This window comes from Gekko japonicus, unplaced genomic scaffold, assembly GCF_001447785.1.
Source record: "Gekko japonicus isolate JY-2015 unplaced genomic scaffold, Gekko_japonicus_V1.1 scaffold145, whole genome shotgun sequence".
In the NCBI taxonomy this organism is placed as follows: domain Eukaryota; kingdom Metazoa; phylum Chordata; class Lepidosauria; order Squamata; family Gekkonidae; genus Gekko; species Gekko japonicus.
The window spans coordinates 1,413,399-1,436,148 of NW_015173678.1; the positions used below are offsets into that span (position 1 = coordinate 1,413,399).

General features: G+C 42.1%; 1 protein-coding gene across 2 annotated transcripts in view; it reads right to left on the minus strand.

The window, feature by feature from the left end:
* PACSIN2 (protein kinase C and casein kinase substrate in neurons 2) overlaps positions 1–19,534 on the minus strand; it is an 88,395-nt gene extending 68,861 nt beyond the window's left edge. Inside the window, exon 1 of one of the 2 annotated variants that reach the window (XM_015422982.1) lies at positions 19,426–19,534. The gene's annotated coding sequence lies outside the window, so the exon portion shown is untranslated. The remainder of the gene's footprint in view (positions 1–19,425) is intronic. The other variant, XM_015422981.1, reaches the window with a different exon arrangement.
* Positions 19,535–22,750: the final 3,216 nt, after the last annotated feature.

A 22,750-nucleotide genomic window follows, 5' to 3' on the forward strand; every position in this document is an offset into this window, starting at 1 on the left:
TGTTCTGGGCATTGTAATAACTTGTAACTCAGCAACTTCCCTTTCTAGTCTGTTCCTGAAGTTCCTTTGCAATAAAACAGCTGACCTCAGAGTTTTTTTTCTTCTCTACTCAGCAGAGATTCAAGTGATATATTTATGTTGCTGCTATTGAAATTCAGGAAGAATAGCCTCCTATTGTTACGCCAAGCCTCTTTTTCTATAGCTAAAGCTAAATTACCTACCTGGCCATCAGTTCTTGTTCCCAAAACACAAGGAGTTGAGAATGAGACCCAAAGTCCTGTTCCACATATACAAAGAACAATGGAAGCAATGAAGCTAGGTCAGTGGAAGAAAGCAGCAGCCACAGTCTTTGTTTTCCCCAAAGCCTCAACATTCGTAGCAGTCCTAGGAAAGCCTATTTGCTTCCTTATCTGGAGAAAAAATTCCACTTATGTAAATGATTCAAAACATGATGTGGCTAAATATAGTGTGGAGGGAGGGAGTGTATAGGAATGAACAGCAGAATAATTGTGCTCTAAACAGCACAAAGACAATAGCAAAATTTTAAACATATCCCATTAAAAACCTAAATACAAAACTGCATCACAAAATACTAATGGTGTCACTGTATTAGCTACAAAATCCCTTTTACTTTGAGATGCTCTGAACAATCTTGCCAACCTGCTTCCAATCACACCAGCATAAATATTTTATCCATATTCCTCAACCTTCGGATCCTATCAGGCAAATAAATAAAGCTTGCATTAACAATTATCATCTAGAGCATGCTTTAAGAATCTTTACACTCTTCAACATGTCAAAAACAGAGTTATATAACTTCACAGATGTGTGCTCATACCTGTCCTCTCCCAACACAGCTATAATGTGACCTCCAGTGTTCCTCAAACAGAATTCTCATAGTATATTTCATAATTTCCTGTTGGCTGCTAAAATCTTGATAGCTCTAGGAGATTATTTCATACTGCTGCAGCATTAGGATCTTTCCCCCCATAACTCTTTTTTTTTTACTTAGTGAGGAAACTGCAGTACATGTCTGTAAAGCTTTACATATAACACTGCAAATTTACAAAGATTACTGGAGCATAACCAGAGAATTTCAGAAAACAACCAGTTTGTGTTTTACAGATTACAGCAAAGCCTTTTGACTGGTTGCATCAAAAACTATGGACAGTTTTGTCTTATTTACAACAAAGGGGGTAGCAATTATTTCTTTAAAAAAACACCTGGATATTCAAATTTTGTCAATGGATAAAAGGATGAAATGGTCAGTTTATTTTTGTTAAAGGCCTAAATTGAGCCTGGAATTCATTTTAGGTTGTGTCTATGCTCCAAATAATGATAAAAAGTCTTTTTCCTGCACATTTAATTTAAAGAGTAATAGAATGGATGGAAGGAGAATTTAGAATACTATCCTATAATTATGAATTTGATTTTTCATACCTAAATGCAGAACTTTACATTTATCCCCATTAAAATTCATTTTATTTGTTTTAGCCCAGTTTTCCAGCCTGTCAAGATCATCCTGTATTCTCACTCTGTCTTCTACTGTATTTGCTACCCCCTCCCAATTTAGTATCATCTGCAAATCTAATAAGCATTCCCTCAATTTCTTCATCCAAATAATTTATAAAGATGTTGAACAAAAAAGATTCTAGGACAGAATATCTGTGGTAGGGTTGCCAAATGGGCCCGGGGGGCGGGGAATCCCCCGCTTTGGAGGGCCGATTGCAGATGTGACGGAATTCTGCCCCGGGGGGAACCCCGCCCCCCAAAGCTGCGTCACCAGAGGTGACGCACGACGTAGGGAACATTGGGGGTGTGGCCCAGATAATCGGGGGGGGGAAACCATATGGTTTTCCCCCCAACGATCTTGGGCACGCCCCCAACGTGCTACATTGCGCGTCACTTCTGGCGGCGCGCGCACGCACAGTCAGCTCCCAGAGCGAGAGGACGCTCCCCCGCCGGTAAGTGGATTAAATTTGGCAACCCTAATCTGTGGGGAGATACTGGAACTCAATGCTTAGCAACAGAGGCTCAGAATGTCTCTTGATTTTCCAGCTGTTGCATGTTATATTCTTCCATTTGCCCTCCTCCTGTGTTGGGTGCGCCTCCATTTGCTGAGATACCATTCCCTCCTCCTCCTGTTGAACTCTCAAGAGCACTTCATGCATTCTGCATCTCATATCTTCAAATAAAACTTTCTTCCAAGAAAGTGTGTGTGGAGAGTGATTTGACTGGGAACCTGACAGTAATGCAATGCAATATTTTGTTGATCTCTGGCATAACACTGTACCCCAGGAAAAAGGATTTTGTCATTTAACTACACGTTTTAGTGAAGCAAAATGTTACTTTTTTAAAAATCTCAGTTTACTACTCTTAACAATGAAGAATATAATTGAAAATTGTTGAGAAATTGACTAATTTATGGTTTTATATCTACACGCTTACAGACGCAACACATGGACTATGCACACACCTGTATACCATAGGCCTAGAGGAAGCTCTTTGCATCACCTACTGTGAGAGATTTCACATAGGGAACACTTGCCTGCATTTCATGTTAATGTAGTTTGCACACATTCAGCTCAAAGCCTTATGGGAAGAAGAAGCACATGTTAGCCATTGTTGGCAGAGGCAACAACCAAGAAGAAATTCCCCCATTGCTGAAGAGACTAGATGTCACGAAGAACATGGACCTGATCTGCATCTGAATTGCCGTTTCCTGTTGATGGTGCCTTGTCTGCCTGGTAAAGCCAAGATCCATCTACACATTAATAGATGTCTCAAGATGCTAGCCAAAGTTTTTCTGCCCATCTCATTTTTTGGGGGGGAAATTACTTCTAATCAAGAAAAATGATCAGATACCTGTACCAAAAAGAATTCCCAAGCAAAGAGAGGCCTGGTATCATGATCCTGATATGGTTGATTTATAATCTCAGGCTTCTCTTTGCTCAGCTCCTCCCTTTCTACCCTCCTCTTCTAAATTTTTTCTGCACAAAAATGAGAACTGTTTTTTTCCTTTCAATGTGTTTGAGGGAGTAAGCTCTGATTCACAAAAGTTCATACTAGAATACATCCTGCTACTCTTAAGGTGCCACAGGACTTCTATTTTGTCTTATAAACATGAAACAGTTGTTCCATCCAAAACACTGCTCTTGGGGGATGGGGAAGTCCAGGAAAAACATAAGGAAGGAGTTACAGGTTTGCAGCAGGAGTGGGGAAATTGCATGTATCACCCACCCTTCTGTCCCCAGAAATGTTAAGTGGGATCCAACCCACTGTCCTCAGTTGATTAGGACTGAAGTCCTTCATTTTAAAATATCTTTCTCAAAATATCAATTAGACTCAGATATTTACTATCGTCTTTCATATAGTATATAGTGCTTTCCAGACCACTTCAGACATTTTTATACATCTTCTCAAATCTATAAAGCTTGGCATCAAAGATATTTCATCCAATTTTACAAAAGCAGTTGTCTATACAATCCACAGGCTAAAAGCTGAAGATAATTTATTTGGAAGGAGAGCTAAAATTCTAACCTTAGAGGTAAACTTAGGATACGGCTTATTTTTCAAATCTTTTTTCCCAAAATACAATGACTGCCAGAAATACTTTCCCACAATTCTTAGAACATGAATCCAATTGCTACAAAACTGGAAAAAATAATCATGGTACCATAAAGATTACAAAGACAAAATGTGACATAAGATGCTGTGACAGCTCTCACTAAAGATGACAAAACATAATATTTGAAAGCATAAATTAGATTATTGTCTTTTGCAGAATCCAAAGTACTCACAAAAGGAATTACTGATACACGCTGCATCAGGAACCATCTCCAGGTTTACTGAGAAGCAGGGGTAGGATTTGAGATTTACAATTGTGAGATTATTCTTCTGTAAAAAGGATTTAGGGGACAGTACCATATATAAAACTGCATTAAAAATTAAAAAGTGAACTTAGCTGGATGTTGTGGAGAAATGCCCTCCACCCTAAAGATCATTTTTATATTTCAGTCATTGTGTTCTGTCCAACTATCAGTCTGGGGAAGCTGGGCTTTTATAATGACTGATTTGATTATTAGGAATATAATCTGGGATATATGACAGGAGCTTTGACCATAGTTCCCTCTAAGTTGAGTTGGTGTGAATTAGCTCACAGATTTTTGTCTTAGCTCAGGGAGGATGGTTCCAAAGCAAACTGATTTATGCAGCAGCCAAATCGCTCGCTCACAACTTTAATGCCAGTAGCTCACAAAGTAGAATTTTTGCTCAGAAGACTCCACAGTTTAGAGGGAACACTGGCTTTGACCATATGGTGACTTGCGTGCCTGGTGCGAAGGTTGCAGACATCATGTTCTATCTAGACTGACTGATAACCAGTGAGGGGAAGGAGTTGGCTCCAATGACATTGGAAAATACAGTCAAGTAGTCCTGGAGAAAAACATGTTGACTACTTGGCAGAAGGTTAAAGGCCAGGACCTTCAAGGTACCATTCTCAGAACTGCTATCTGTTCCACGTGCAGAACCAATTAAACAGGTGATTAGGGTCTCAATGCATGAATTAAAAAGTAGTGCTGGGAGTAGGGGTTTAGATTTGTTAGGTACTAGGAAATTTTCTGGGACAAGCGGAACACATACAAAAAAGACTGGCTTCACTTGAACTGAAACTAAACTAGGCTGCTAGCACTTAATATCAAAAAGGCAATAAAGCAGTTAAAACTAACCCCTAGGGGAAAGCCAACAAGAGTTGGAGAACCTAGGAGTTTCCAGTTGCAGCGCAGCAGCTTCGGACTGCACAGGGACTTGCTCCCGAGTAGCAGCCGAATCCCAGATCCCTCAGGGAGGTCTGGGATCATCCAGACCCCATTGAGCCTTCCCAAAGGGGGGTTCAAGCAGGGGGATTGAACTGAACACTCCTGCTTACGGTGGCAGGCAGGCAAGCAGAGTTCAGAACGCCCCAATGCCAAGGATCTGACCAAGAGCATTTAATGTCAGCCATTGTTGCAAAGCTGTGAACACCTGACAAACGGGAGACCAAACACTTCACGCTACTTGGAAATAAAAGGACTCCAGCATCGTGAGTAAAGCAAACGCACAAACTTTATAACCATTACTGGCTAAGGGCCCCTTTAAACTATAAAAAGACAGAAATAAGAAGGAGAGGCAGCCCCCCCCTTTTACTTCCGTGGCTTGGAAGAGATATTGATCTGCTAGAGGAAGATAATTGGGGCTATTAAGAGACTTGGTTGAAGCTTGGAAATAAATCTATCAACAGTACCCTTTAAATGTTTTTAAAGGTTAGACCATAGTTTGGAATATAATATAAATTACAAAGGCTTTTTCAGCGTCTACAAATAAAAAGGCAACTTCTTTCTCTGGATGTTTGTCGTAGTATTCAATTGCATCAATCACCATTCTTAAATTGTCTCTAATTTGTCTATTTGGTAAAAAACCAGCTTGTTCTTCTGTTATAGCATCTTTTAAATACATCTTCACCCTTTCTGAAATTACTTTTGTTTGCCTATTGCTTTAATTGGAAAAAAAAAAGTCTCTAAGGATTATTATTTTGGATTTACCTTTGGCTTTTTAAGAATTTTTTTATTGGAGTATATTTATGTACTATATTTGGATTATATTTTCTTCCATTCAGTAACTTGGTTACTTGGGACTTACTTGGCAGGATTACAACTAAAAACTTCCTTTTCCCCATATTTTGGATCTACAAGTGGATATATCTTTCTATTGGGATTATTTGGAGTTATTATGGAGTAGTGTAGACCCTCCTTTAAGGAAAGTGTTTGGCAATGTTATTTCCGAGTGGTTGAAGAATTTTGGTATTGTTGGGTCTACACGTGCTGTAACCACAAAGTATAAACTGTTCTTTTGGTAATGTAAATAATTTGATAAGATTCCTGGTTATGTAGTCTGAGAAAAATTATAATATTACTGTGATAAGCAAGTTTAAACAAAATAAGAAGTGATTCTTTGTTGTTAATAACAAATTTAAAAGGGAGGGTAAGTGTGTATTGTTAATAGAACTCTTAAATATGTCTAGTGGGTCGAGGAAAGGCCCTGGAGGGCCATCTCCAGGGGCGGTGAAATCTGTGGCCACCAATTTAGCTCAACTTTCCATAAAATACCTCCAATGTGTCATCCAAAAGGCAGTGGCGGCAGCAGCTGATCCCATTCAAGTCAAATTAGAATCACTGGCCCAACAAGTCACTATGCAAACTGAAGAGATCAAGAAACAGATGGCTGAGAATAAACAAAAAAATGCTGCTCTGGTGAAAACAACAAATAAGTCTGAAACTAAATCAGAAGAAGTAGACCTTCAAATCCAGGATATGAGATCCAAACAGGATACCATGGAAGACACGCTTGTAAAATTGGAAATGGATAAAGCTGCCTATATATTAAGACTCCAGAACATCCCAGAAAAGAAGGAGGAGGATCTAAAAACAGATATGGCACACATTCTTGCAAAATATATGGGCGCAAAAACCCAGAAGAAGTTTACATGACATTGATGTGCCCCATAGAATGCCTTCAACTTATGCAAGAAAAAACAAACTACCTAGAGAGGTACATGTGAGATTTTATAAGAGAACTATGAGAGATGAGATTCTCAAAACTGCCAATGACACATCTCTTCAAATAGAGAATACAGGGATAAAAATACTTAAAGAAATCCCTTGGAGAGTGTGGGAGAAAAGAAAAGATTATATGGATCTTGCAAGTACATTAAGAAAGAATGGAATTACATACAGGTGGCTAATACCTGAAGGCCTTCTCTTTACTTACAAGGGCAAAAGACACAGAATTAACTCAACCTTCAAAGTAGAAGAATTTTTTTAAAACACATGGAGATGATATGGAAACACAAGAAGAGGAACAGAAGGATGCAGAAGAAGCAGCTCAGGAATTACAGGGAGCAACAGGAGCTACTGAACAAGCACCAAGATACAAGAAAAAACAGTAAGAATTGTACCATTGCAAATAGTCACAAGATTTCAACAAAGGACCAAAGAAGACACAGAAAATAGATTAATAGAAGGAAAATTAAAATAATTTCAATAAATGTTAATGGACTGAATGCACCTCAAAAAGAAGATATTCTTACAATGGAAAAAGATGCAATTGGATGTGATATGTTTGCAAGAAACAAACATTAAATCTTCAGACCAAAGATATTTGGAAATGAAGAAATTTGGAAAAGGTTTTATTTCTTCAGACAAGAAAAAGAAAAAAGAGGGTTAGTAACATATGTGAAAGACTATTTACACCCAGAATTAGTACATGATTCCGAAGATGGTAGAATCTTGATGGTCAAAATTCAAAGACAAGCCAAAACAACCCTGATTGTTAATATATACGCAACTAATCAGCATCATGATAAATTCTTTCAACTTTTGCCAAGATCTTATCTCAAAACAAGATTTTGAAGAAATGTGTTTGATTGGAGATTATAATGGAGTATTTGATAGAACCTTAGATAGAAAAACAGAAACTGGAAAGCAGAAACAAGGCAATGAGCTTCCTAAGAACTTTCTACAACTTGCAGAAGAATATAACTTGGTGGATGCCTGGAGAGTAAGAAATCTCCAAAAGAAGGACTTTTGCAAGACACATGTCATGGTCAAGAATAGACATGTGTTGGATCTTGTCAACAATTATAAATGACCTAGTGGAAGCAGAGATCTGACCAGCAACATTTGCAGATCATAACCCTTTACTTTTGACATTACAAGACTCAAAGAGGAAAAGATGGACTTTGAATTCTTTCCTTGTGAAAAATGAAAAATGTGTAGCAGAATCTAAAAAGGAATTCCAAATGTTTTTTAAGCAAAATATCCAACCAGATATTTCCATTCGAGTGTTATGGGATGCTTTTAAGGCCTACGCAAGAGGTTGAATAATTAAGGAAGATACATATATTAGGAAACCAAAGAAACAAAAATACATAAAGATTGGAGAACTTAAAAAAGAAGTCAAGACGAAACAAGGTCTCTCAACTGAACAAACAAGAACCAGTATAAAGATGTTAAAACATCAAATGAACTGTTTGTTAACACAAGAAAAAGCAAAAAAAATTACTTATGCGAAACAAAACTACTTTGAAAATGCAAACAAACCAACCAGATGGCTAGCCTACAAATTGCGGAAAGAAAGAGAAAAAAGAGACATAAAGATATTGATAGATGAAAAGGGAGAAGAAAAAAATATACCTAGAGACCGGAAAAAGATTGTAGAAACTTTTAATGAGAAGCTATATCAGAAAAGAGTAGCCACACAATAAGAAGTTAAGGACTTCCTTAAAAAGCATGACTCAAAAAAACTTTACAGAAGAACAAAGGAAAATGTTAAATGATCCAATTACCGTCTCTGAACTAACAGAAGCATTAAAAACAAAAACAGAAGAAAGGGAAAGCACCCGGCCCGGATGGCTTTCCAGCTGAATTTTACCAGATTTTTGAAGATCAATTAATTATCCCTTTAAAATATGTAATACATAATGTTTTAGTAGAAAACAAAATACCAGATTACTTTAATACACAGACAAAATACAGACAAGAGAGAAATTAAAAATTATAGGCCAATTTCTTTATTAAATGTGGACTACAAAATTTATGCCTCTATCCTGACAACAAGATTGAAAAGAGTTTTGACACAAATAATACATCAAGATCAAGCAGGGGTTTTTTTTACCAAAAAGACCATTCAGAAATAATGTGAGAATTATATTAAATGTAATTGAATATTTTGAAGCCCACCCAGAGAAACAGATGGCTTTAATCTTTTTAGATGCTGAAAAAGCTTTTCACAATGTCAGTTTGTTAGAACAATTATTAGTTTGGCAATGTGGAGAGGAATTTTATATAATGGTTAAAGCACTTGTAATGATTCCATGTTTTGGTGTGTGTGTGTCTTTAAATGTTAAGTTTTTAAGAAGAGTGTTAGAGGGAGATGAGTGTGCTGTGATTGGCTGGTGACTGAGAGTGTGGAAGGAGATGTTCTGAGAGGAATCTGTTTGTGTTTTATGACAGAGTTCTGTGTATGTGTTTTTGGAAAGTGAAGTGTGGAAGAGCTATGAAGAGAGTCTGTGTGACCCTAAAAGTTTTGTGAGCGAGTCTATATGGCAAAGAAACAAGTAGTGTCTAAATTGTGTGGTTAGACAAATGTTTTATCTTGTGTGCCTAAGACAAAGAGCTTAGCCAGTGTGGCTACATACATGAGAGAGAAGCCTGTCAGCCTGGAATTTTGGTGTCTGACAGACTGTGTGTGGCACCTTACCAGTTATATTTACAAGTTCCTTTTTTCAAAAAGAGTTCAAGATAACCAGAAACTTATCTTGTTCTTTATTCAATAAATCTGAACCGGGTTGAACCAGGTTTTAAGGACTAGTGCAGAAATGACCATAGTGGGCATCTCAGAAACTTGCTGGAACGGGGAAAATCACGCTTGGATATAAACTCTATAGTGAGAAGAGGGAGAGACATGTTGGGGGTGGTGTTGCTCTGTTTATCAAAGAGGTCACAGAGTCAAATAAACTCCCCCACAGAACCATTCACAGAACCAGACCCTAAGAGTTACTGAAAGGTGTGGGTGTACTACCATCCACCAGATCAAAATAATTGGGATGGAGAAGGAAATAATGGTGGTGACCAATGTTCCCTCTAAGCACTGGAGTCCTGTGAGCAAAAATTCGAATCCGTGAGCTCCTGGCATTAAAGTTGTGAGCGAGCGATTTGGCTGCTGCATAGAGTAGTTGGCTCTGGAGCCCTCCTTCCTGAGCAGAGACAAAAATGTGTGAGCTGGAGGCAAAAAAACTGTGAGCCAGCTCATGCTAACTCAGCTTAGAGGGAACACTGGTGGTGACTAAAGCAGACAATCTTGTAATACTAGGCAACTTCAATTACCCTCCCACTGACTAGGCAAACATATACTAGAGTCATGCCATTAAAAAGAAGATTCCTATATATTATAAACAATTGTGCATTGGAACAGTTAGGCACAGAACCGACCAGAGGGATAGTGACCTTGGACTTGGTTCTGAGCAGGGCGCAAGAAGTAGTGAGAGATGTAAATATTGTTGCACTAATTGGAAACACTGGCACATTGGTATTAAGTTCAGCATTCATGTCAATGGAAAGTTGCTTCCAAAGTTCTGAACTATCACCCACAACTTCAAAAGAGGAAACTTTACAAAAATTAGGGGATTATTCAGAAAAGTTAAAAGGGAGAATGAAGAGAGTTAAATCTCTCCAGGATGTCTGGAAACTATTTAAAACCTGTGTGGTTAAATGAATGCAGCCCTAAAAGGCAAAAAGGTCTCCGCTTAAATTAAAATTGTTGATCTACTAACCTGTACACTAAATTGGCCTCTATACCAGAGGACTGGAAAGTAGTAAATGTCACACCAGGTTTTAAAAAGGGGTCCACAGGTGATTCAGGGCATAGCAGATCATTTAGACTAGCATGTGTCACAGGTAAATTAGTAGAAATGGTTACTAAGAATGTTAGGAAAATAAAACAGCCAATATTGTAAAACCACTGTACAGACCTATGGTGATTTGGAATATTTCGTGCAGTTTATCTCAGCATTAATCCTGCTGGATTTATCCACAGCTTTCCTAACTGTAGACTATGCTATTCTTCTGAGATGCCTAGACTATTACATTAGAGTAGCATAAAAACAGATTCAATCTTTTTATCTGACCATATGATTTTATTAATTATTTCACAGGACTCAGTATTGTCACTGATGTTTTTAATATGGTATTTATGACCACTAAGATTGTCCAAAGACTCTGAATGGGTTGTTATCAATATGCCAATGATATCCAGCTATACATAACACTGAATAAGCCTCCAAAAGCAGCCATCTCCATGTTAAGATGGGGTCGGGAAGCTGTGGTCAGGTGGCTGAAGAAGAACGTGCTGCAGCTTAATCCTTGTAAAACAGGTGTGATACTGACTGGAAAAGCTGAAATTCTGGAGGGAGATACATTACCCACATTAGATGTGCTTTATCATTAATAGACTCAGCTTGGGAGTTCAGTTGAATCCAGCCCTCCTGCTGGAAAAGCCAGCAAATCAGATAGCACGAAGTGCCTTTTTCCAACTTCATATGACTTGGAAATGTAGTTGTTCCCTTATTTTAAACTCAGCTGACCTAGCCACACTAATCCATGCTATGGCTACCACATGGGGCTACCACAATGTGCTCTAAATGGGGCTGCCTTTGAAGACAACACTGAAGTTACAATTGGCGCAGAATGTGGCAGCTGCATTGACAGGAGTTAGGCATTTTGACTGTGTCTGCAGAACTGCTTCAGACCTTACATGCTCACAAGGCAGATCCAATCGTCAGACCAAGGATTATTAATTCCCCAACTAATGGTATTCAGAACTGTTTCTTAGACTTTTTCACTGGCCACTCCTGTTTTACGTAAGGGGCTTCTTGAGGACACAAGAAAGGTCCCAACCTTGCAAGAAATAATGGAGATTTTAGAAGCTTTGTAAGGCAAGGTTTTTCAGCATGTTTTTGGTGGCCTGTGAGGTCATTATTATGATAATAGTAAATCACTTGCTCTATAGTTCTTTGTGCTGTATTTTTGTGAAATAAGATTTTAGCAAGTTTCAATGAAGTAAACTACTGGGAGTCCCACTGATTAGGAGAAAAGAGGAATATAGCTAAATAATAATGGAGCTATTAGCCACAAGGTATAGATAGGGACTCTGGGGCAAGTGATGCTCTGTCATCTTGGTGCTTGGGGGGGTCAACAGTGGGATGGCTTCTAATGTCCTGGCCCCACTGGTGGACCTTCTGATAGCACTGGTATTTCTGGCCACTGTGTGACACAGAGTGTTGGACTGGATGGGCCTTTGGCCTGATCCAACATTGGCATCTCTTATGTTCTTATGTTCTTATCTGACGTTTCTGTCCTAGGCTTTGTATTTGGTCTTTTAATACAATTCCATTATAGTGGTTTTATGTGGCTTTATGAATCAAAATAATTTGCAGGGCTCCATGGATCTCAAAAGTACGGCATAAATTTAAAACTAACCACTTCAAGCAGCAACATTCTGATGAAGAGCTGATCCTTATTTTTGAACCTGCAAGCATTTTCAGAAGAATCAAATACCTGTGGATAGCAAAGCACCTTGTAGATAGTAGAGTAATGAATTTATTGCAGCATAAAGCTTTTGTGAGCCAGAGCCTATTTTACCAAATGCCTTTATGCACCTCATGCTCTTAAAAGAGTGTTATGAAAAAAGAAGATACATAAAAACATTTAACACAGCACTTAGATGTGTTTTGCTGAATACTTCAGTTAAGGCCATGCTAAAATGTATTTGAATAATTACAGAGGAGCTAAACAAAATACACATTTACATTATCCTAAGCAGTCTGTGTCTCCAATCAGAATGGTTGGCTGGCCACCAGAAAAGCTGAATATTGCAAAACTGTAAAAATGACTAGGTGAAATTGCTTCCCTATTTCAGTTCCAAAATGGTTCAGACAAAAGCAAATAACCCAGCAGGATCAGCATCTGATACACAATAAACAGAACCAATAACTATCTGAGGAAAGATGCAGTCAGATTCAAAAACTACCCAAAAAAATCACTCATCCATTGAAAAAGTCATAGTTTTATATTTACAGTATCCCTCTCAGCCAACTGTGATACACAAACAGATGTTACTCTACACTGCATCACGAGATTACAAAGTTGTATTTTTTACAACAAACATCACCAGCTGCAGGACATTTCAAAACTTTCTATTACTGCATAATTGCTACTCAGAACGAATAGCTTATATGCAACCAAGGGTCATAGCAGAGTTTATTTACTTGATTTATACCATTCTTTTCTCCCCAGTGGTGACACAAAACAGCTTACATCCTCCTCCTCCCTTCCATTTTATCTTCACAACCACCCTGTGATGTAGGGTAGGGTAGACTATGTGGCTGGCCCAAGGTCACACAACAAGCCTCCATGGCAGACTGGGGATTTGAACCCAAGAGCCCAGATCCTAGTATGTCAATTTAGAACTCTAAAAGTTTTGGGGAGGAAATTGGAGACAAGAGGTGACTAAGTTAGATTACCAGGAACAGCACTTATTTCCCTTTTTCCAAGTCAGTCACTGAAAAGTTCCCCAGCAATCAAGAAGAATTACCACCACCTTTAGACTTTAATTTTGCCCGTGGTGCTGACTTCTTCTAAGCTTTCAGTACAATTAAAATTCTGGTTTACCTGACTGAAAGAACAAACACAAATATTCTGCTTCCCTTTGGACCAATATGACTCACTGCAACCTCCAAATATTGTAATAAAAAATGACCGGAGAATTCACTGAGTTCATCATAATCAAGATAAGTATGCAGCCATTCCTGCACCACAGCTTTACTTCTTCAGTCTTGTTTTTGCCCACCACCCACACTTCCAGTTATCCCATATAATCCCCTTTCCCTTAACTGTATTTAACTCACTGAATGCCATTTTTCTCTTCCAAGTGCCCCAAAGTACAAAACTTCATCTGGTTACAGGCTGCAGTCATACAGCAAAGTACAAAACTTCATCTGGTTACATCTTCCAGACCTCTTGGAGGACAGAAGACATGCCACAAGACTGGAGGAGGGCAGATGTTATCCCAATTTTCAAAAAAGGGAGGAGAGATGACCCAGCAAACTACAGGCCAGTCAGTCTGACCTCTGTTCCAGGGAAGATACTGGAGATTTTAAAGGGATCGATCTGCAAGCATCTAAATGACAACTTGGTGATCCGGGGAAGTCAGCACAGATTTGTTCCCAACAGGTCCTGCCAGACCAACCTCATTTCCTTCTTTGATTGAGTGACAAGCTTACTGGATCAAGGGAATGCTGCTGATATTGTTCACCTGGAGCTCAGTAAAGCTTTTGACAGGGTTCCCTATGATGTTGTGATGTGTAAACTAGAAGACTGTGGCCTGGACTCTAAGACAGACAGATAGTAAACTGGTTGGAGAACCGCACTCAAAGAGTAGTTGTCAATGGCATTCAATCTGAATGGAGGGAAGTGTCCAGTGGAGTGCCACAGTGTTGGGTTCTGGGCCCAGTACTTTTCAATATTTTCATAAATGACCTGGATGAAGCTGTGGAGGAGCTACTCGTTAAATTTGCAGATGACAATAAATTGGGAGGAGCAGAGAACACACCAGAAGATAGAGGTAGAATTCAACAAGAACTGAACAGTGGGTGGATGTGAACAAGATGCAATTTAACAAGGATAAGTGCCAGGTTCTATGTATGGGTAACAAAAATGAAGAACACACATGGGGGTAACAGTGTGTATGAACAAGATCTTGGGGTATGGGTGAACCGTAAGTTAAATATGAGCAGCCAGTGTGATGCAGGGACAAAAAAGGCTAATGAAATCTTGGGGTGTAGCAACAGAGGCATAACATCCAAATCGCAAAATGTGATAATGCTGTTGTACACTGCATTGTTCGGGCAGCATCTGGAGTATTGTGTGCAGTTGTAGAGGCCTCACTTCATAAAGGATGTGGACAGAATGGAGCAGCCTATGAGGAAAGGCTGAGGGACTTGGGAATGTTTAGTCTGGAGAAGAGAAGGTTGAGGGAGGACATGATTGCTCTCTTGAAGTATCTGAAGGGCTGTCACTTAGAGGAGGGCAGGGAGCTTTTCCTGTTGGCAGTAGAGGATAGGATTTGCAATAATGGGTTTAAATGAAGGGCGGGAAGGTACCAGCTGGATATTAGGAAAAACTTTTTTACAGTAGTGCAACAGTGGAATCAGCTGCCTAGGGATGTTCTAGGGCTGATCCTGCATTGAGCAGGGGATTGGATTAGATGGCCTGTATGGCCCCTTCCAACACTGTGATTCTATGAGTATATGCTACCACTACTTTCTAAGGAGGTCAAGAAGAAACAGCATGTTCCATCTTTCCAGGTGAAATTCTGCAAAAAAATACTGCAGAGATTTTTAAAGAAACAACAAGCAGCAACGGCATCCATTTTATACCAAATACCAGCTTCAGAGGCACCACAAAAGGGACTGTTCCAGAGAGTAACAATCCAGCCATCAAGCAGCAAAATTCCTCCACACAAGGCAAGAAAGGAATAAGAATTGTTCCAGAAACACTGGCAACTTGAGGCATTCATGGATGATTCAGTGCTTGCTTGCTTTTTTGGAAATCTGAGGTAGAAAATATTTCTGAAGATTACCTACTTTGTTAAAAAAAATCAGTACTTCCTAAAGATTCATTGTTTCATAGAATTAACAGCAACAAATGGGAGCCACTGCCAATGTATTAGGCCAGTGGTTCTCAACCTTCCTAATGCCGCAACCCTTTAATACAGATCCTCATGTTGTGGTGACCAATGTTCCCTCTAAGCTGTGGAGTCTTGTGAGCAAAGATTCTACTTTGTGAGCGATTGGCATTAAAGCTGTGAGCAATCGATTTGGCTACTGCATAAATGAGTTTGCTCTGGAGCCCTCCTTCCTGAGCGAAGACAAAAATGTGTGAGCTGGAGGCTAAAAAACTGTGAGCTAGCTCACACTAACTCAGCTTAGAGGGAACACTGGTGGTGACCCCCAATCATAAAATTATTTTTGTTGCTACTTCATAACTGTAATTTTGCTACTATTATGAATCGTAATGTAAATATCTGACATGCAGGATGTATTTTCATTGTTACAAATTGAACATAATTAAAGCATAGTGATTAATCACAAAAACAATATGTAATTATTTGTGTTTTCCGATGGTCTGAGGCGACCCCTGTGAAAGGGTCGTTCGACCCCCCCAAAGGGGTCCCGACCCACAGGTTGAGAACCGCTGTATTAGGCAAACTCGACACTTTCACATTTCTAATTACATGTAATAATCCAAATATTAAAAAATCACATTATGAAGCCATGTGACTGGTTCTGATTTAACCTGCACAGCCAAAGCTAAAATGTTTATGCCCTGACCTGGATAGACCAAGCAAGGCCAATCTCGTCACATCTCGGAAGCTAAGCAGAGCCGACCCTGGTAAGTATCTGGATGGGAGAGTTCCAAAGAATACCAGAGTGGGAGGAAGAGGCAGCCTATCAAGGCACTTCTCTGAACATCCTCCATGTCCCAGTAGGAGTCACCAGAAGTCGCCATGACGTCCAGGCATGGGCACATACACACACAAAGATGCAACTCCCCACCAAAACCACAAAGCTAAAATGTTTATTTCTGTGCCTTCTCCAACAAGGTAGAAGAGATATTATAATAACCAATCTAGTATGGAACTATAACAAGTAATGCAAGTGATGTGGTGACCTATGAAGATGAGGGTTACCATTTCTTTTTTTTTTTTTTGTAAAGATTTTATTAGCTCCCCTAAAAAGGGGAGGTATTTCGCTTAAAAGAAAAAAAAGGGAAGGGTAGACAGCGGGAGAAAGAGAAAGCTGAGTGATATATAAACTGGTAAATTAAACTGTTAGTAATGTCCAATTAATCTTCTTGGGCTTCTTCTGTGTGTTGTCAAACTTCTTTTCTTAGTTCAGTCACATATAATTCTCTGTTAATATGTTAGTAATGTTCCCTTGAATTTCTGTTAATGTTCCCTTGAGTTCCCTTGAGTTTCTGTTAATAAAAAAAAGAAAAATCTCTTCTGGACACAGTCAGACCCGCTTCTTTGCGTGCTGGGCACCTTTACTATCGCTGACGTGAAGGGGCTTCCTCTGTTGTCTTCTACTTCCGGCTTGTTAAATCCTCCTTCGGGTTGCTGTTAACACACTCAGTTCATGCACTATAAATCCTCTTCCTTTCATGCCTTGGAGGTCCCCAACTTTGAGAATGGTATTAATTTCATTTCGCTTTTATTTCCGCTCCCAAACTCTCTATTGGGTCCTCCTCGAAACTGGACGTATATAAGCGCTTGCCAGGCACTCCTCGCTGTCACAGTTCAAACTTTTCCATTTTACAAAACTCCCATCGGATTCACAACCATAAACAGTCCAAAACACTAAACAGCCGGCTCTCACACACAAGCAAACGCCCAGACGGAAGCCCCTCCCTTCTCCTCCGCTCGTTTTTGCCCAGCTCCGACATCTTTTCTTTTTTGTTTACTTTTAGAAAGTTCTTAAATTGTGCTCCAGAGAGACAAAACTTTCTCTCGCTTTATTTCAAATACATCAAGGGAAAACATCACTGTTCGCTCAGTCCATTCCCCCCCTCCTTTTCTTTTTCGCTTATGCAGTTAGAGGGTTAACCTCCTCGCCTTTTTCGCTGGGTGGGGGGGAAGCGGTTTTAGATCTTTTTCTTTGCATTTTGACAACTCACAGTTAGGCCGATCTTTTCTTTTTCAACTTTTTCGGATGATCGCTTTATCACTCGGTGACGTCTGGTGGCTCCGCTAAACCCCGTAAAACGGGATCGCTCACGCAGCAAGGTCCAAAGGGGCAGGGCATGGCGGGCGCCTCGTCTCCAACCTCTCGGCTGAGAGCGAGACTCCCCCCTCGAGCGCCCTAAAGCGCCCCGGATCCGAGCTCCTCACATCCTGAGGGGCTCGTTCGGGTCTCCGCTCGCGCGGATTCCCTCCTCCACCGCGGGCGGGCGAGACGCCCCTCGGGAGCGACCCAAGGATGCGTCCGCCTTTCGCGGGAGCCAGACCGGAAGCCGAGGGTTACCATTTCTGATTAAATAAGCAAACAGAGAACTACATCGATGAGGTATCAGTCAACATTCTTTAGGTGTTCTTATTTCCCCTCCATTTTATCCTCACAACAACCCCGTGAGACAGAGGTAAGGCCATGAGTGACTGGTCCAAGGTCACCCAGCAAGCTTGAATAGCAGAAATGGGATTTGAACTTGTATCCCCCAGATCCTGCTCCCACAATCTAACAACTACACCACACTGGCTCGCTTAACTAGGGGGCTAAATACAGCAGGAGGTAATCCTTCAACACTGCAGGCCCCACGATGTATAAGAACCAGTACTTCAAATTTTGCCCAGAAACAGATCAACAATCAATGCTGATCCTTTCGTACCTGTATTTAGCCCTCAACAATAGCCAGGCTACCATCTATTGACCAGCTGAAGTTACCATGAGCAGCCACACACAGCACATTTCAGTACTCTTAACAGGTGTAGTAAGAGTGTGGATCATTGTGACCAAATCAAGCCTCCTGACAAACAGAAGCTAGCTGAACCGAGCAGAAAGATCTAAGGAGTATGGTGGAGACATGAGAGGCCAAACATAGTCCAGGATCCGGCAGCACTCCCATGCAATCTTTCTAATCCTTCAGGAAGAGTACAGCCCCCTCCAGAACACGCTGATTCCTCAATCAGGAGGCTTTCTCATTGACTAACAGTACCTCACTTTTGTCTGGATTGGGACTCAGTTAACTGACTGTCATTCATCCCATTCACCATCTGTAAGCATTTGGTTCAAGACTTCCACAAACTCACTCAGAAATGGAGCTGGGGGTTATCTGCATATTGGTGGCTTTGCACTCCAAATCCCACGGGGACCTCTTCCAGCAGTTTCATATCGACGTTAAACAGAATGAAGCGCATGATGGATCCTTGCGGGGGGCCAATGCAAATAGCCACACACACCCCTTCTTGACCTACTCAACCAACCTAACCCCACACTATCAGCTGCAAGAGGCAAGCCATCACCCGTACCCAGGCCTTTTCCCCAGCTGAGAAGACAAGACAGCCCTGCATGTTCAGAAGACATGGTCCTCTTGATCAGGAACTGGAAGGGGGGAGGGTGGCCAGCCACCATTCTGTGCTCCGAATCACTCTGGGCTGGTGACCACAATTTAGGAATACAAAGGGATGACCAGGAAGCTACCTTCCTTCCCAAGGGAATGTTTTCCTCCTCATCAGAGGCAGGGAGGTGATTCCACAGTCACGCCTCATCACTCTGCAACTGATCCAGCGCAGCTATGACGCCGGGCACTGGGGGCACCACCAGCAACTCCAGAAGCAGCCTTAAGTCTTGCAGGTGAAGCAGACTCTCTCGGCCGTCCAAGTCTAGCTGACAGGGCTGCTGGGAGGCGGAACGGCTCCCCCCTCTCCCTCGCTCGCTTTCAGGCTACGACAGGAGCAGCGTCCACAACGCCTCTCCCTCGACCCATCTCCCAGCGCACTCCAGAAGCAGCGTTAAGTCTTACGGGTGAGCCAGACTCTTTCGGCCGTCCAAGTCTAGCTGACAGGCTGCTGGGAGGCTCCCCCCTCTCACGCTCTCCCTCGCTCGCTTTCAGGCTACGACAGCAGCAGCGTCCACAACGCCTCTCCCTCGACCCATCTCCCAGCGCAAGGGAACAAACGGCCGCCGCCGCCGCCCCTTCGGCGTCCCCCCTCTCCCCTCGGTGGGCTTCCCCCCCCACTCCTCACGCCTGCGCGTGCCCGCACACTGCCCCCACTCACCCCACGAAGCGCCGCGCTGACGAGTCTGACCAGCAGAGCCACTCCCAGAGCCGGCCGGTCCCTCCCCGTCCTGTCCGGCTTTCCCGTCCCCGACCCGTTCCGGCGGCCTCAAGCCTCACTCTCCACTCTGTAGCCGGAGTCCCTCCTGTCCCGCCCCTCTGCAACGCTGATTGCGCCCGCCGCCATTTCGGGAGCTGTGATTGGGCGCCTGCACCTGCACCGCCGCTCCGATTGATCGAGGCCAAATCGGCCGCCAAGCCCGCCTTCATCCCCCACCCCGACGCACGCCCTAGAAGCCGACTTCCTCCCCGAAGGGGCTGGGTGCGGCCCGCGTCAGAGCGGCCGAAAGCAACCGGGGAGGGGCACTAAAAGGGCTCTTGAGCTTCCTGTGCGGGGAAGTAAACTGGCCCGTATTATTTCGTTCCACGAAGGAGGGATGTCCTTGGCGGGTTTGTCCCTTTTGACGTCCGATTGCTGGTGGTTTTTAAACATCCACGATTTGGCGCCGGGCTGGCCCACGTGGACAGCCACTCCGCTGCTGCGGATTCCGGTGGTTGCTGCCCCGGAGATTTTCAGCGTGACTAACCTTTCTCCGCTGGGCTGCTCTTTTTTAAAAACCAAATCGTTATTTTGTAGTTATATTGCAAATAATAATAATAATAATAATAATAATTTATCTGGCTACAAAATAAAAACAAACTACTCAGGGGGACTGAAATCCGACCGCCATCCTGCAACTTTGCTGGGATGGTGCGTATACCCCCATGCTAGTGAAATGCAGACATAGGCTGTCTATGTAGAGTGGAATCACTGCAGCATTATGCTGATGCTGGTAATAGGAATCACTGGTAATAGGAATCAGAAACGGGCAGTATTGGAAGAGAAGCCAGGCTGGGTTGGCATCCTAAACCCAGGCTTTACCCCACATCATTCTGAGCATGTACTAAAAGGAATGACAGGCTTGCCCATTGGAAACAATGGGCGGGGCTTGAAGGCCTCTATCAACTGTTAGGAATGCCAATTGACTTCCATGGGCTTCTCTAAAATACATTACAGCACAAAAAGGTTGCAATGAAAATGCAGAACAGAGTTTTAATGAATGTCTCTGGGCCTAGATAGACTCCTCTGGGACTGGGATGACAACCTGCAGAGCGGAATGACAGTCCCGGGGAACAGAACCACTGCTCTGAGACTGGAATGACAACCCCTCCCCCAGTAGACTGATGGACTTTGGGAATACAGAAATGTTGTGGGACTGGAATGACAGGTCGCAGAGTGGAATGAGGGCCCCTGGGAGTAGCAGAAGTGTTCTGAAACTGGAATGACAGCCCTTAGGAGTAGCAGAATTGTTCTGGAGCTGGATTGGTAGCCCCCTCCCAGTGGAATGATGGCCCCTGGGAGTAGTGGAAGTATTATGGGACTAGAATGACAGCTCCCTCCCAGGAGTAACAGAAGTATGCTGGGACTGAAATGACAGATTGCAGTGTGGAATGAGGGACCCTGGGAGTCGCAAAAGTGTTCTGGGACTGGAATGACAGCCCTAAGAGTGAAATGACATTCCCTTTCAGTATTATGTGTGCTCTGGGACTTGAATGACAATTCCCAGAGTGGAATGATGGCTTCTGGGATTAGAATCGGTGCTCTGCAACTGGAATTGCAAACTGCAGAGTGGAATGGTTTAGCCCAGAAGGAGCTGAGTGAATGTATGGAGCTTAGCAGCAGAGGAAGGGAATGGTTGCTGGGGAGTTTTTTAAAAAGTTTCAGGGTTCTTATCACCTTTTGTAAGGACTATATTTTTCAAGCTGGAGATTGAGTCTGGTTTAAGCTATTTGAAACAGGAGTGGATGAGAAGAAGCCTTAACTTACCACAAAGTGTTGCAATCAAAACCCAGTTGTTTAATTGAACTCAGAGAGACTGTCTATTGGATTTCATGTTCACTGCTATATTTATGTACTTGCTCCATCACTTTTGTTGCATAGTTCTGTATGGTGGAAAGGATGAGTCAAAATAATTTTTATTTTAAATCATTTTGTCTTCCAAGATCTGTTCTTGAATTAGCCCCATAGAACCCATGCAGAAACAGGTTAAATGTGCACAGCCCACCCTATGGTGTCCATGGGTGCCATGGCACCTCCAGACACCTTTCTGGATGCCCACCAAGTGTTTGTTGAAATTGGTGGCCTAGAGGTGACTTTTCAGCAGGTTTCTGATTGTCCATTTGAGATCTGATTTGCTGTGCAGATTTTTATGAAGCTTTGTTTTGGCAGCAGTGTGTGTGTGCACTGGAGGTACTGTTAAACCAGTTCTGTTCAACAGTTAATACTGTATGGGTAAATTTCCATTTATGAATCCTTCTTGTAACTGCCATAGTGAACAGTGGGTAGGAGTGAGTGTCGAGATATGGAAGTAAGGGTGTCAAAGGGAAGGCAGGAGGCAGAGAAACGTTCGCCTGTGCCTGAGATACTAGTGAGGTAGAGGCAGTCAGAGCACTTGTCAAGATGGGCAAATGGCATGATGTGCTATAAAGAGATTAGATATTAAATTTTTCATATATGAAAGAACACATCACCTAGGGTAGGGGTCCCCAGCGTGGTGCCCACGAACACCACAATGTCCACCAGCACTTTTCCTAGTGACCACCAAGTATTTTTAGAAAGTAGGTGCGGCCAGGTGGGACTTTTGCCCAACAAGGCTTCTGGTCAGTTGTGCAGATTATATTTTTAAAAAACCCTTTGGCAGCAGCTGCAAGCACATCACAAGGATCTTCACTGTGTGACTGAAGGTCTGCTGTGGTTATGCCTTTTTGGCTGGCTCCACCTCCTGCAGCAGTCATTTTTGGCTGCTGTTACCTTCCCACCAAAGTGGTACCTATTTATCTACTTGCAATTTCTTGCTTTCGAACTGCTAGGTTGGCAGGAGCTGGAACTAGAGACGGGAGCTCACTCCGTCATGTGGCACCCGGGCCTCGAACTGCTGAACTACTGACCTTTCACAGCCTGCAGTTCAGCATCTTAACCACTTGAGTCACCACAGTTCCTTTTTGGCTGCACCAACCACATCTCTCCCTTATAATAAAAGAGTTTTGGGTGCCAAAGTTCTAAAATGCACTCCTTTAGTGTTAGGCCGAAAAAACTGCCACTCGGAAGACACTGGCTGGGTTCATTGGCTGCTTTGTGCAGTCCCGGCCAGCGTTCCAAGGTCATTTACATATGGAAGCTGATTGGACTACACTCCATTCCACACCTGAAACTCACCCCCCCCCCGCAAGGCAGTTGGAATTTTCAGTTGGGAGAGGAGAATGATGTCAGCTGCTCCCTAGGCAGA